The 13,476-nt window shown below is 31.2% G+C and overlaps 1 long non-coding RNA gene across 1 annotated transcript; it reads left to right on the forward strand.

Annotated features, from left to right (window-relative positions):
* The first annotated feature begins 719 nt into the window (after positions 1 to 719).
* LOC131521963 (uncharacterized) lies at positions 720 to 1,483 on the forward strand. The gene is made up of 3 exons (XR_009266415.1): positions 720 to 867; positions 1,177 to 1,271; positions 1,422 to 1,483. It is a non-coding gene; the product is annotated as an uncharacterized LOC131521963 (long non-coding RNA).
* The last annotated feature ends 11,993 nt before the right edge of the window (positions 1,484 to 13,476 follow it).

The raw sequence follows: 13,476 nt of genomic DNA on the forward strand, positions 1-13,476 counted from the left end.
AAATAATAAAATGTCTTGATAAAAGAGAAGTTTCATGTGAGTATGTCTAAACCACAGTTTCAACAGCACATTCGCACTGGAGGCAGATTCTAACCACAGATTCAGATAAAGATCTACTGCTCGCTTTGGGTTCCGAGAAATAGTATGTTTGTTGCTACATTTCCCCCCCCTCTGTTATAGAAAGAGAAAAACAGCTGTAAAGTCTTACACCTCTCCGAGACCTGACTACACACCCACTGTTTCTGTCTTTATTCAATCAGCCACATATTGTAACTGTAGGTGCACTTTATTTTATTTAAACCTCCTCACCTGTAAATTTAAAGTTAATCCCTGATTGAGATTTAAATCTGAGTTTAAAGTTATGAAGCAACAGGATTAAAGTTAATCTATCTTAAATATAAAATAAATCCATGATCAAAATGATGGCTTAAATGTAAACCTGTTTATTTTTAAACAAAGGTTTATTAGATAAACAGAATTATTAGATAAACCTTGATTTAATCTAGATTTAAGCGGTCTGTTGAGAACACATTTTTTAGTTGTGTTTATAAATTACTTCATTTTATTATTTATGAACTATTTATTAAGGAGTATTAAGTGATGTTCTAACTCTCTTGCATGAAAACGGTGAGACCGTGAAATAGAGTATACTGCCCTCCTGTGGCTGTTCAGTGGGATTTTGCCGTTTGTTTTGACAGGCGGAGTTGAGTGACCTCTAGTGGCCGATTGAGCATTGCCATTGACATGAGCATTCAATATTTGCTTATGTGTGAACATGCAAGATTCACAAAAGCTTTTGGCTCAAGGGAAAAATGATTCTAGTCTGGCCTGGCCCATGTCCCATTTTCAGTCTGGCTTTACCCCGCTGTAAGAAGACACTTTCTAACACAGAATAAAATGTATCTTAGCTCTCTGCAAATGGCACATTTCTATGGTGGCATGGGTAACTAGCCGAAACGTTTGTTTTTGCTCGATACTCCATCAAATATAAAGAGGCACTCAATATTAAGTGTTTTGTTCAAGCACAAACGTTAATTTAGAGCTTAAAACGCCTTAAATAAGACATTTAGCTGCGTTGACAACAAAGACATTGTTTTACTGTGTTACTATGCGTTCACAAAACAAAACCGAGTAAAGCAAATGTAAATGTTAGCCTATATGCTATTATTATTTCAGAGCCTGCTTCTGTTGGTTCACAGAAATGAACAAGAAATAAGGCCATGTGTAACGTTAAAACTAGGCCAGTAGAACACTGATGTCTATATGAAGAGGTGAGTTACCATATATTTCTCATTTGAATGATTGTCTTCACCTAAACTAAAATGTTGTGCTGGGCAAGGTGGCATTTTAATTTTCTGGTTTGGATTAATTTTTAGTAAAGATTGAGGAGTCTGACACATTTAATACACTGTTTCTTACAGAGGATGTGCAAACATGTTCCAGGATCTGATAGCCTGTAAATTGGGAGTAGGGACACTAAGGTAAGGATTTAAACTCTTTCAGAATTGTTTTGTTTCACTACAATATCACGTTTAAATGTATTAGAGAGGTTTTAGCTTCAAGATCATTGATGCATGGTATTATTAATGCCATCACTCAATTGAAACTTTTGCATTTGATAATTCTAAAATTTTGGGGAAATTTATATAAAAATATAGAAGTGTTTTGAGCATTTTAAGCTTTTATCATTGATCTTGAATGTCTGGTAAATTGTGATTTGAAGATATACCATTTTAAACTATCATCTTTATCTTTATCTTGTGTGCGGAGGTTTTATGTCTGAGAATGCAACACTGTGGTCGTCTGGTTCTGGCTCCAAGCTCTTTATGGGATCTGGAACAAAGTTAATTGTGCAGACCAGTGAGTATTATTTTAAATAGCTTTTATTGTTGCTTTATAGCATGAAATTTAGGCTTGAAACTACTTAAAAATAAATAAATAATAATAAATTAAAAGTATTTTTCATATGATCATCACTTGTGATAATTCAAAGCATATAAATTAAATGATTTGTTTTGAGTTTGCACATAGAAATGTAGATCAGTTGATCTGTTGTTTGCACTGAAGGGTATTTGATATGGTGTTAAGTGTTGTGTGAATGACCAGGGAGTCAATAAGATAATCTTTGGCACCGGTACAAAACTTATAGTGGAATCAGGTGAGATTTATAATTCTTTACTGCGTTTAAGTCTTCTGTGAAGCAAGAAAGTGACATTTATGGACTAATTTGTTTATAATACAGACATAATTAATAATTTGCTCATCAGCTTATTTACAAACCAGTTATTTTTTAATTTCAAAGTATGAAAAAGAAAAGTACAAACATAATTCTGTCTGCATTTAATTGTACAGTATATTAGTTGCAAATGCAATGTTTGACTAGCGTAGGGATTAAAGTAAGACGTAAATGTTTCATAATTTTTTTTAAATTAGTAAAATATTTTAAATTGCAACAATTATTGGGAAATGAGTAGAAAACTGTTCTGAGAGTGGAATATGAAATCTAGTGTCAGTCCTTAAAAATAGTTAAAGTGTTATGTTGAGGTGTTTTTGTTAAGTAATGTAGCGCTGTAAGAATGCAATAGGGTTGAACCAGGTCGTATTTGGCCATGGTACCAGACTCATTGTGGAATCAAGTAAATTATATTTATTTGACAAACTAAATATTTTGATAGGCCACTGAATTCAGATGTGTAAGATTAAACATAAAATTGATTACAGGTCCTATTTAGTGTTTTGCTTCTAAAAATCAGTTTGAGTAATTGTAATGGTAAGGTTTAATCTTAGTATCTTTTTGTAAAATCTGCAGTCATGTTGCATCAACATTAAAAGATCCAACTGCATAGCTTTTGTATTTGAAAGTGTTTAGTATTCAGTTACTTTTCTTTCAGCTAAATCCAATTTCAGTCTATGTGAAACTTCAACTAAATGTTATATATTGCTTAATAAGAAAATATAAGTAATTCAGTAATTGAATTATTGAAATTGATTTGAAAGCATATCTATTTTTATTTTTCAAAAATGACTGTACGATGGGTTTGAGGAATTTACAGGGAGTTTCTGTTATGGTGTATAACTTTGTGTGACTAGAGGGAATGACAAGCTTATTTTTGCAAGTGGCATGAAACTAATTGTGGAATCAAGTAAGTTTCTGCTCTTTCTAATCTTAAAATCACTAAAAATATTTATCTTGGAACTGGCTTTTAAATACTAAATAAGCAGTTTTCAAAAAGTAGTTTAACATATATTTTGTGTGAATTTTAAAACTACTTATTTTTGTCATACTTCTTTAAAACATACCTAAAATGTTGTATAATTAAACATTTAATGTTTGTGATTGTTCACTACATTTATCATATGAGTACAGCATTCTTGATGTTCCGCTGGGATTTGTTTCAGAGGTAGAATGAAAACATCCTATATGTTACATTCTTGAACAAACAAATCTAACAGAATATTTTAAAATAAAAATGCATAATTAAATCACCTCCTAAATAGGCAGCATGTAGTTTTAGAGATTACCTCTGATGCATAGGTTTATGTATGGATGTATAGTCATGTGTGAATACTGGCAGCCTTGGAAAGATAATCTTTGGTAAAGGAACCAAACTTTTCATCCATTCAAGTAAGTTTGCACTTTTGAAAAAATTCAAAGAGTTGTGCGGTTTTTTTGTTTAGTTTTTTTTTAATCTTGAGAAAGTTCTGTGACTTTGGTGCTAGTATTGCTTTAGTAATTGGGCAAATGTTGAAGGTTGAAATGTTGAAACAAGGTGATTCTGAAGAGTTACTGAGTGAAAGTCCTAGAGAAAGTTAGTAAATCTTGAGTTGCTCTCTTCATGAAACAAATACACCAAAAAGCATATGCATCTTATTTATGAAATTTTAATTCTCTAAAAATGAATCTCTTTTAAACATGCCCTGTTATTAAAGTCTTAAATCTTACATTTCTGATTTAAATATATGCTTTGAAAAATAAAGAAAAGCTAATGAATGCGTAACAACAAAATGCTGTGATAAACTATACTACTAAAATAGTAATTATAAAAGTAAAAATTGTTCTGTTGAGTGAACAAATAGCAGTTTCAGTGTTTGGCGGTATTTGGTATGAAGCGTCACTTTGTGTGTCTAATGGTGCAGACAGAATCTTTTTTGGAAAAGGAACAAAGTTGCTAATTCAAACCAGTAAGTGGAATGCATATAAAAATTACATGTTTGACAATGGAAACTAAACTGTTATGAATAATACTAATATTTTCAATTGTTAAATTCATCATTAAAGATGCATAGTTAAATTCTTCATTTTAAATCCTAAATAATACAGGTGGTTCATTTCTCCATTGGTTTTAGCTTCTGACATTTATCGTAGGGTAGAAATGGTTATTGTAGTGGGATAGTAAGCTGTGTGAATGTTGGTGCTGGAAATAAGCTGATTTTTGGTCAAGGGACCAAACTCTTTGTTGAATCAAGTAAGTAAAATATGATGTCTGTTATAGAAACAGAAGAAGAACTAAGAAAAGCATAGACTAAATGTGATGAACTATAAGAATTTGTAAAAATGATAAGCTTTTACCAAGATCATTATCATCTGGTGGGACTTTTTAAAAAAATTCTGTTGAAAACTTTTGCAATATCTTTGAATCATTTGAGCACTGAATATACCTTTAAAAATATCCATCGAGGAAATAATAATGAGGTTTGTAAATGGACAACTTTTTACAGTAATATCTGGGAGTGACACAAAACTTGTTCTAGAAAAAAAAGTAGGTGTATTTTTTCCTATTTGGTCAGAAGATTTTTTTCCCCCGTTTTGGATGGTCATTTTAGACTCTTTGTTTTGGTTATTGGACTGCGAGTATGATGGTTAAAAGAACATCAAATTGTTTAAAAAGAAACTAAAAAAATTAATTTTCAGCCAAGGAAAACAAATGAAACTACAGGTGTAATATTACACAACACCATAATATAAAAAATATATTATAACAATGACTATTTCCTACATCAGTTTGAAAAATTCTAGCTTTAAAATCTAAATCTTGTAATTTTCTGCTATGACAAGTAGTGCATTGAGTATTTGACGCAGTTTGTAGTGCTGTGTGGATGCAAATACTAACAAGTTGTTTTTTGGAAGTGGAACCAGGCTCATTGTTGAATCAGGTATTTGTATTTGAGTATTTAAGTATTTTACAACAGAACACTTTGTGCACGTTGTGCCATTGAATTTAGTGATGAACAGGCAAGTTGAAATCATAGTCGTTTTATCTCATTAGGTCTTTGGCATGTAAATCTCATTTGTTTTATAGTACAGTATGATCATCCAATGCATATTTGACGTGAATGGATAGGAACTCTTTTAAAAAAGCTTTGACTGGTGTGTTTTGGTTAAGTCTTGTTTAGTAGTTCATCAATCTTAAGTAGTAGTAGTAGTAGTAGTTCATTGATTTAAAAGGCATCCAAATAATTGTAGAGTAAAGATTGCATGACATCATGAATATACAATATATTTATTCTAGCCACTTATTTTGCTATCTAAATTTACATATGTTTAGTGACTGAGACTAATCTGTCTGTAATGGGTAATGAATATGGTGTTTTGCACTGTGTGAATGCTGGAGGTGGATATAACAAGCTGTTCTTTGGGTCAGGCACAAGTTTACAGATTCAGTCAAGTGAGTATGCAAAAAAAACAACACAAGCTATTATATTTAGATGGTGTTTCCATTTGCGTTACACATCAAAAAATACCATGGAATTGAATATGAATTCACATTATAAGTTGTGTTAGACAAGATGCAGAGTTGAAGAAATGAGAGGAAAGAAGTTAAATTGCGTAAAATAGCAATTCTTTATCAGGAGGTATTGTCAGGTATTCATATTTGTGCATTTTCACTTTATGTGGCTTTCATGAAAGTGGCCATGTATTTGTTAGTGCACAAGGCACTGTGTGTCTAGTAGTGGAGCAACATGGAAGATTATTTTTGGAAAAGGAACAAAACTCACAATAAATTCAGGTATGAAAACATCTTAATACCTTAAAAACAAACATACCCAGTCTCTTAACACCTTTAGACAGTATTGCAGTGTAAAAAGCTTGGATAAAATAGCTGATTGTTTAAAATCATAAAAAATGTGTGAATTTTAAGCATCTTGCCTCAGACATGTAGTTTTCAAAATCTTCACATTGTGTGACTAGAACAAAAAATTTGTTTGTGAAAAAAAAAAAACTACAGAAAAATCCATCATTACGTCCATATATTCAGCTTTAGTAATGTAGAATTTACGTCATTTGAATAGGTGAAGTATTAAAAACTTGACCGTTGCTAAACTATTGAAATGTTTGTATATGCATGTACTATAACAAATACCTATACAAGTGTAATATTGAACAACAGAAAAAGCGTATGTAAAAGCAATCATTATTCTCTCTTTACGTCTTTAGTAATAACACTTCTAAACGTGAACGGCAGTTCTCTGCAAAGAGAGATGTGCATGGGGTATTTGGTATAGGTTGTAGCTCTGTGTGAATACAGGAAATTATAAGATTATATTTGGCAGCGGAACAAAACTCATTGTTGAACCAGGCAAGTATTTATTTCTGAAAGTTACAAAACACTTCTAAAAAGCTTTGCCTTATATAACAGGTGTATTGTTTTATTTGGTTTAGTTATGTGCTAAGAGAAGGTTAGTATGTAACTTAAAGCGCTTTTTATGCAGCACATGCATTGCAATAAAATAATTATCTTCTAGAAGTTGAAAACAAGTGGAAAAAATGATCTCTGGTGGCGGTTTGTTACATACCAACTCATTAGATTCATCCATTTGTAAAATCTGAATTATTGACCATTTTGTTTGCCATGGATTTATCATAACGTATAAAGAGATAAGGAGATATTTTTGAGAGAGCAGGGAGTTATTGCTAGAGACAAAATTGGTGTGTGACTAGTGGAGACTTGAAAGTCTATTTCGGCTCTGGAACTAAACTGACAATTGAAACCAGTAAGTGCTTTGTATAGATTTTCATTAATGCATATTATTATTATACATATCACGTTTCATACGTTACATAAATCTTTCTGAGTGTGTCAGTATGCTCAGTATTAAGCAAAACATTGTGCTTAATACATAGCAGAAGTGAAAATTATTGCATTGTTAATTATTTACATTTTCCATGTTTAACAAAACACATAGAGTTCCCTATAGATTATAACGTCCAAAGTCTTAGGGTTTTTGATTTGTAGTCTGACATTGTGTGAATGCTGGAATCGCAGGAAAGGTGATCTTTGGAACAGGCACAAAACTGATTATCCAAAGCAGTAAGTTCTTAAGGATCCGTGATGTTTACATTTCATTATTCTATTTAGTATGTCCTAGATTAAGAATTGTTTTAATTAAAACCTGGGTATAAGACATAATATTTATTATTATGTATTATTATGAATATTTAAATAAGGTTTATTCTATGTTGATGTAGTCCTCTATATTTTTCTGTATCTTTATGGACCATTCTCTGTTGAAGCTGGTGTTTGTTTTCCCCTAAACAATCAGCATGTTTTTGTGTTGCTATATAACTGTGTGTGACTTATTCTGGAGCACAGAAAATAATATTTGGAACAGGGACAAAACTCACTGTAAATACAGGTAAATGATTTTTATTTGCACATTAGATTTAGATCACAACTCTTAAATACTCAAACTAACAAGCAAACAAGAATAATCTTGTTTCCAATTGCATTATTACTCATGGTGCACATAGGAGTGCTTTATTTGGAGTTAAAACTTAGGCAAAGCATGTAAAAAAAACAGCAAATGTATTCAAAAATAAATGTATAGACAGTGTAGTTTAAATGAGGAAAATATTTATAAAGCGTTTACAATCTTGACTGTTACAGTGAAACAGTTATAGTTATGATGCTTCACATTGTGTGACTGATGGATATGGAAAAGTGATCTTTGGTTCTGGCACTAAATTACATGTTAGTACAAGTGAGTGTGCTTTTTTTTTTTTTTTTTTTACTTTTACCAACTTTCCCACATTGACCTATAAAATGGACAGGATAAGAGATGAATTTCTGTAATGTGATTGCAGAAAAGAATGTGCCAGTTCATGACTTATCATAAAACTCAAGTGAAAACTCGCTTTAGACATTTTAAAATGTGAAAGCAGCTTAATCAAATAGCAGATTTGTGACTGTTGTGTTGGAAGGTTTTGGTTGTGTGGTGTCATGTTGTGTGACTTCTGGAGGAGGTTATAAGTTGATCTTTGGGTCAGGCACAAGGTTAATAATTGACACAAGTAAGTTTATTCATTTCAACAGTACATTAAAACTGCACATACTTGCATTCCTTTTCATATTTATCATATTTGCTTACAGAGCTATTGTTTGTAAATTTGTCTTTGTCTTTACCTAGACATTGAGCAGTTTCAAAATAATTTTTCCAACAATCAAGTCGATAATTCAGGGGGAAGATGCTAAACACTTTAGTGCATTTTGTGCTGAATGAAACGGATCTATAAAATAGTGTTGCCAGTAAATCCAGTGTTGTTAAATGGAAATGTCTTATAAATTTGGTTCATCATAGTCCATATCCCTATAACCTCACACTATTATTAATCTTCATCATTAGTTTGGATTCACTTTTTATGCCGCATAAATCATTGATTGAAACGTAGAAAGTTATTGTGATGGTAAACTGCATTGTGTGACTTCATCTGGATTCAATCAAATCTATTTTGGCTCTGGAACCAAACTGATAGTTGAAACAAGTAAGTGTCTCTAATAAAAAATTAGAGAACATCACCACCATTTGGTATCCAGATCTTGGTATAAAAGTGAAATTGCTGTAATTTAGACATACTCATATAGTCCCAGTGCTACAAAGCTGCTGTTTATTTTTTATTTTATTTTTTTTTTAAAAGTTCATTACACTTATAAAAATGCTTTTAATTAGAATTGATTCGTTTTCACTTCGACATTAATAGGTTATGGCAAGTGAATTGATTTTAGTCTTTCAGGACAGTTTATGTTCAGTGATCTGCTATTGTGTGACTTCTGGAGGTGGAGGCTACAAGATATTTTTTGGGAAAGGCACAAAGTTAATAGTTGAACAAAGTAAGTTTTTTTTATGTTGGATTATCATTGCCGCTTAAAGTGTGCAAAATTTTTCATTGTTTTTTTTCTTCTGAAAAGCCCATGATTCAAAGAAAAATATATTCAAATTTCTAATTTAGGATTGTTGACAAACTTGGGAAGGTATTGGGCATTTTTACTTGGTAGTATACCCTGTCTAAATGATGAATACTATTGGAAAATATCACATCTTGAAACTTGCTTGGTAACAGTTTACAATAACGTTAAATAAGTAAGCGTTAGTTGACTTTAAATTTTTACAAATATATTAGTATGGGTAAAAGTTAGCATTAACCTAAATTGATACATGCTGTAAATGTATTGTTAACTTGTATTGTTATTTCATGTTAGCTATTGCATGAACTAATGTTAACGAATTGCACCTCATTGTAAATTGTTACCGCTTTCTTTTATAGTTAATGTAGTAGCATTTAGGAGGTTTCTGTAAAGACAAAATATTGTGTGTGACTCAAGGTGGTGGCTTGAAAATGATTTTTGGCTCTGGAACCAAACTGACAGTTGAAAATAGTAAGTTTTTTGCCCATTTAAAAATTGCTGAAGATTAAACACAGAAAAAAGTTATTTATTTGGAAGGTTATAGTATGTAAACATAAAAGGAGCAATTAATTTGACACAGCATAAGCAACGTATACAAAAATGTCAGTTTAAAAATGAGGTTTAAATAGAAATGTAATTTTAGAGTTTTTACGAATCACGCTTTATAGTAATTGTATGTGTTTTTCAACAAAACCTATAGGTCTGTGTTGCATATGACAAGAGATTTTGATATGTGGTGTGACATTGTGTGTATACTGGAGGTGCAGGAAAGCTTATTTTTGGAAAAGGCACAAAATTAACAGTTGATTCAAGTAAGTTAATTATGTTTGGCACTACTCATGTCACTATGAAAATAACTGTTAAAACTGAGGCAGTTGTGTTAAGAAGAAAGTGTTTTTTTTTTCAATCCCAAACATGACTTTTTTCATTTAAAATGATCTATACAAGGACATTTTTTCTGTTTGATCAAATGCAAATGTAATTTTTGAGTCTAATTAGTATAAATCAAGTTAAACTTTACTGAACATTTGAAATTCATTATGCGTATGCATGATCATTATGCATAACGACTGACCTTCCTGATTCTCTTTTGAAACAAAATGGCAAAAGTCAGCGTTTTCATTTAATTAACAACATTTAAAAAATTTTAGGGAATAGGTAGTATAACATTTGAGTAAATGCTTGACTAGAGCATCTCTGGAAAATCTATACCTGGTTAAAATGTTGTAAAATGTACTTGGTCTTATAACGTATGAAACATCTTATAAGTTAAAATGCATTAAGGATATTAAACTGTAGCTGTTACACAGGACTTTATAGTTAAACTTGTAGAGTTTGACAGAGCGATGGCACTTTGGCTGTCTAACTAGTTTTTGTTGTTTGGTTTTGTAATGTGTGAATACTGGTGGAATCAATAAGCTTATATTTGGCACAGGCACAAAGCTGCTCATTAAAACAAGTAAGTTAATTATAATCATCTTCAAGTAGAGTACAGAAAATTCATGATGTTTTTAACATTGTCCCAGTTTTGGTGAATTAAGAAAGACCTTGGTTTTGGGAAAAGGTAATTGTTTACTAGTGTAAACCTTTGAATATTTTATAGGTAAACTCTAAAAGCACTCTGCATGTTTTTGTGTGGCAGTTTAACTGTGTGTGACTGGTACTGGATTACAGAAAATAATTTTTGGCAAAGGCACAAAACTCACTGTAAATGCAGGTAAAATTAATTTCATTTCGCGCTCATGTACTCAGAGCATTGGTATAAGTGTATATGGTAACGTTTTACAATAAGATCAATTTGGTAGCATTAGGCATCATAAACTAAATATGGTCAAATTTACAGCATTTATAAATCTAGGTTAATGTTACTTAAAAAATACTATTGTTTATTGAAATAACACAGCCAGTGATCATTCGTATTGGGAAGTCCTTCACTTTTCTGTCCACAATATTGTTATTATCCATATAGCTTTGTTATTACTAATTTAAATATATATTACATATCAGCAATGTATATTAAGATAACAATTTGATAAGTTAATCATATGTAGTCCTTAATAGAAACAAATGCATATTTAACCATACATTTCATATGCTAGGAAAACGGTTATTTAGTGATGCACTTTTTACGAAGTGTCATTTATTATTACACACTAAAATGTATATTTAATACCCTTTATCAATGATATGTTTACACATTAATGTTTGACTGCCTGAGAAAGTCATTCAGGTAGTTTTTGCTTGGTAGTCCTATGCTGTGTGACTTCTGGAAGTGGAACTTTCAAGATTTACTTTGGGACAGGCACAAAGTTGATAGTTGAAACAAGTAAGTGTTTTTTGAGATTAGTAAAGAGGAATGTTAGCAAAACAACACATTTTTATATGTGTATCAGGAATGCATATCAATATACAATTTTAATCCATTTAAAATTAATCGTATTTTAATACTGTCCTCAAGAAAAAGCAAAATTGTTATTTAGTAGTGTGCTTTTCACTAATGGTAATTCATTAAGGTGAGGTAAAATGCATATTTAATATACCTTATCAGTTACAAGTTGTCATATTAATCAGATTCATTGAGGAGAATTAAGTTTCTGGTCAGGTAGTTTTTGCTTAGTAGTCTTATATTGTGTGACTAGAAGTGGAGTTGACAAGGTTATCTTCGGGAAAGGCACAAAATTGATAGTTGAAACAAGTAAGTTTGATTATTGGTTCTACTTAATGTGTTCCGATTTTGCTTTTGTCACTAAATAATCTTGTTCCTTTGTTCCAGAGAGATTTTTTTTTTAAATAATAAAAGTAATAACGGCTGTAAATCTATAATTACAACATGCATCATTTCCAGCATGTATTTGTGTAGTTGTATAACAGTGTGTGACTCAGGGATTACAGAAAGTGATATTTGGGAAAGGCACAAAGCTCACTGTAAATGCAGGTAAACAAGATGTTTTCCACTCTTATACATTCTTAAGAGAAATGGGCATAAGAATAAATCTGCATATCCCAACAAATAATTTAAATATTTTAGACATATTCTCTAAATTTCAAGGGTAAATTTGTCAGTCAAAATCATTAGTATCGATTTTCCAGGTAACCAGATCATGATATATTTTTTTTGCATGTTTGATAAGTATATTTGACAGTTTAATTCTTAAGAGAAACTAACAAACTATACCAACAAAATAGTGCATATATTTGGATAGTGCTTCAATACTGGATGGCTTAATAAGATTTAAAAAATGCTTTCACGTGAAGTGAAAACCGATCATTGCTAATTATTTATTTGTTAAGGTTGATTGGGCCACTCAGACCAAATAGTTTTTGTTTGGTGGTCTTACATTGTGTGACTTATGGAAGTGGCAGCTACAAGGTTATCTTTGGGAAAGGCACAAAATTGCTAGTTGAAACAAGTAAGTTAATGTTGTATTATGTGTGAATTCATTGTATTCAATATTATTCCTTTATATATATGACAGGATATAGTAAGAAGGTATAGTATACTTGTAACCATGCAATCTTTACAGTTATTTCAATGAAAAACCATCAAAAGTGACGTGTCACACAAGGAATTTTGGGAATGTCAGTTTATGTAAAATTATATGATGACTTTTTTTTCACTTTTTCACTTTTCACTTAAATTTAACAGTGTTTTCCTGTAAAAGTAGGTGAAATATTAAGTTAGTTTTATAAGTTGTTTATAGTAATGGAACTTACCGTTAAACAATTGCCAGGCTTTTACAGTAGCATAAAGTTATTGGTTTGGTAAACTGCATTGTGTGACTTCATCTGGTATCGGGCAAATCTATTTCGGCTCTGGTACCAAACTGATTGTTCAAACAAGTAAGTGTTTTAGAGGCTAATAAAGATATAATAAATTATATATATATAGTGTAATTTACTACTATGCTTTGACATGTTTATTTAATACAAAGTTGTCAGATTAATCATTGACTGCATAAGAAAGTCTTTCGGTTAGTTTTTGCTTAGTGGTCTTACATTGTGTGACTTCTGGAAGTGGAGTTTACAAGCTTTTCTTTGGGACAGGCACAAAGCTGATAGTTGAAACAAGTAAGTGTTTTTGAGGTTATTAAATAGGTATTTACTAGTGTGCTATACACTAATGGTAATTCGTTAGTGTTTAAAATGGATATTTAATGTACCTTATCAATTGTAAGTGTTCATATTAATCAGATTCATTGAGGAGAATTAAGTTTCAGGTAGCTTTTGCTTACTAGTCCCTCAGACCAAATAGTTTTTGTTCGGTGGTCTTACATTGTGTGACTTATGGAAGTGG

This window comes from Onychostoma macrolepis, chromosome 02, assembly GCF_012432095.1.
Source record: "Onychostoma macrolepis isolate SWU-2019 chromosome 02, ASM1243209v1, whole genome shotgun sequence".
NCBI lineage: Eukaryota > Metazoa > Chordata > Actinopteri > Cypriniformes > Cyprinidae > Onychostoma > Onychostoma macrolepis.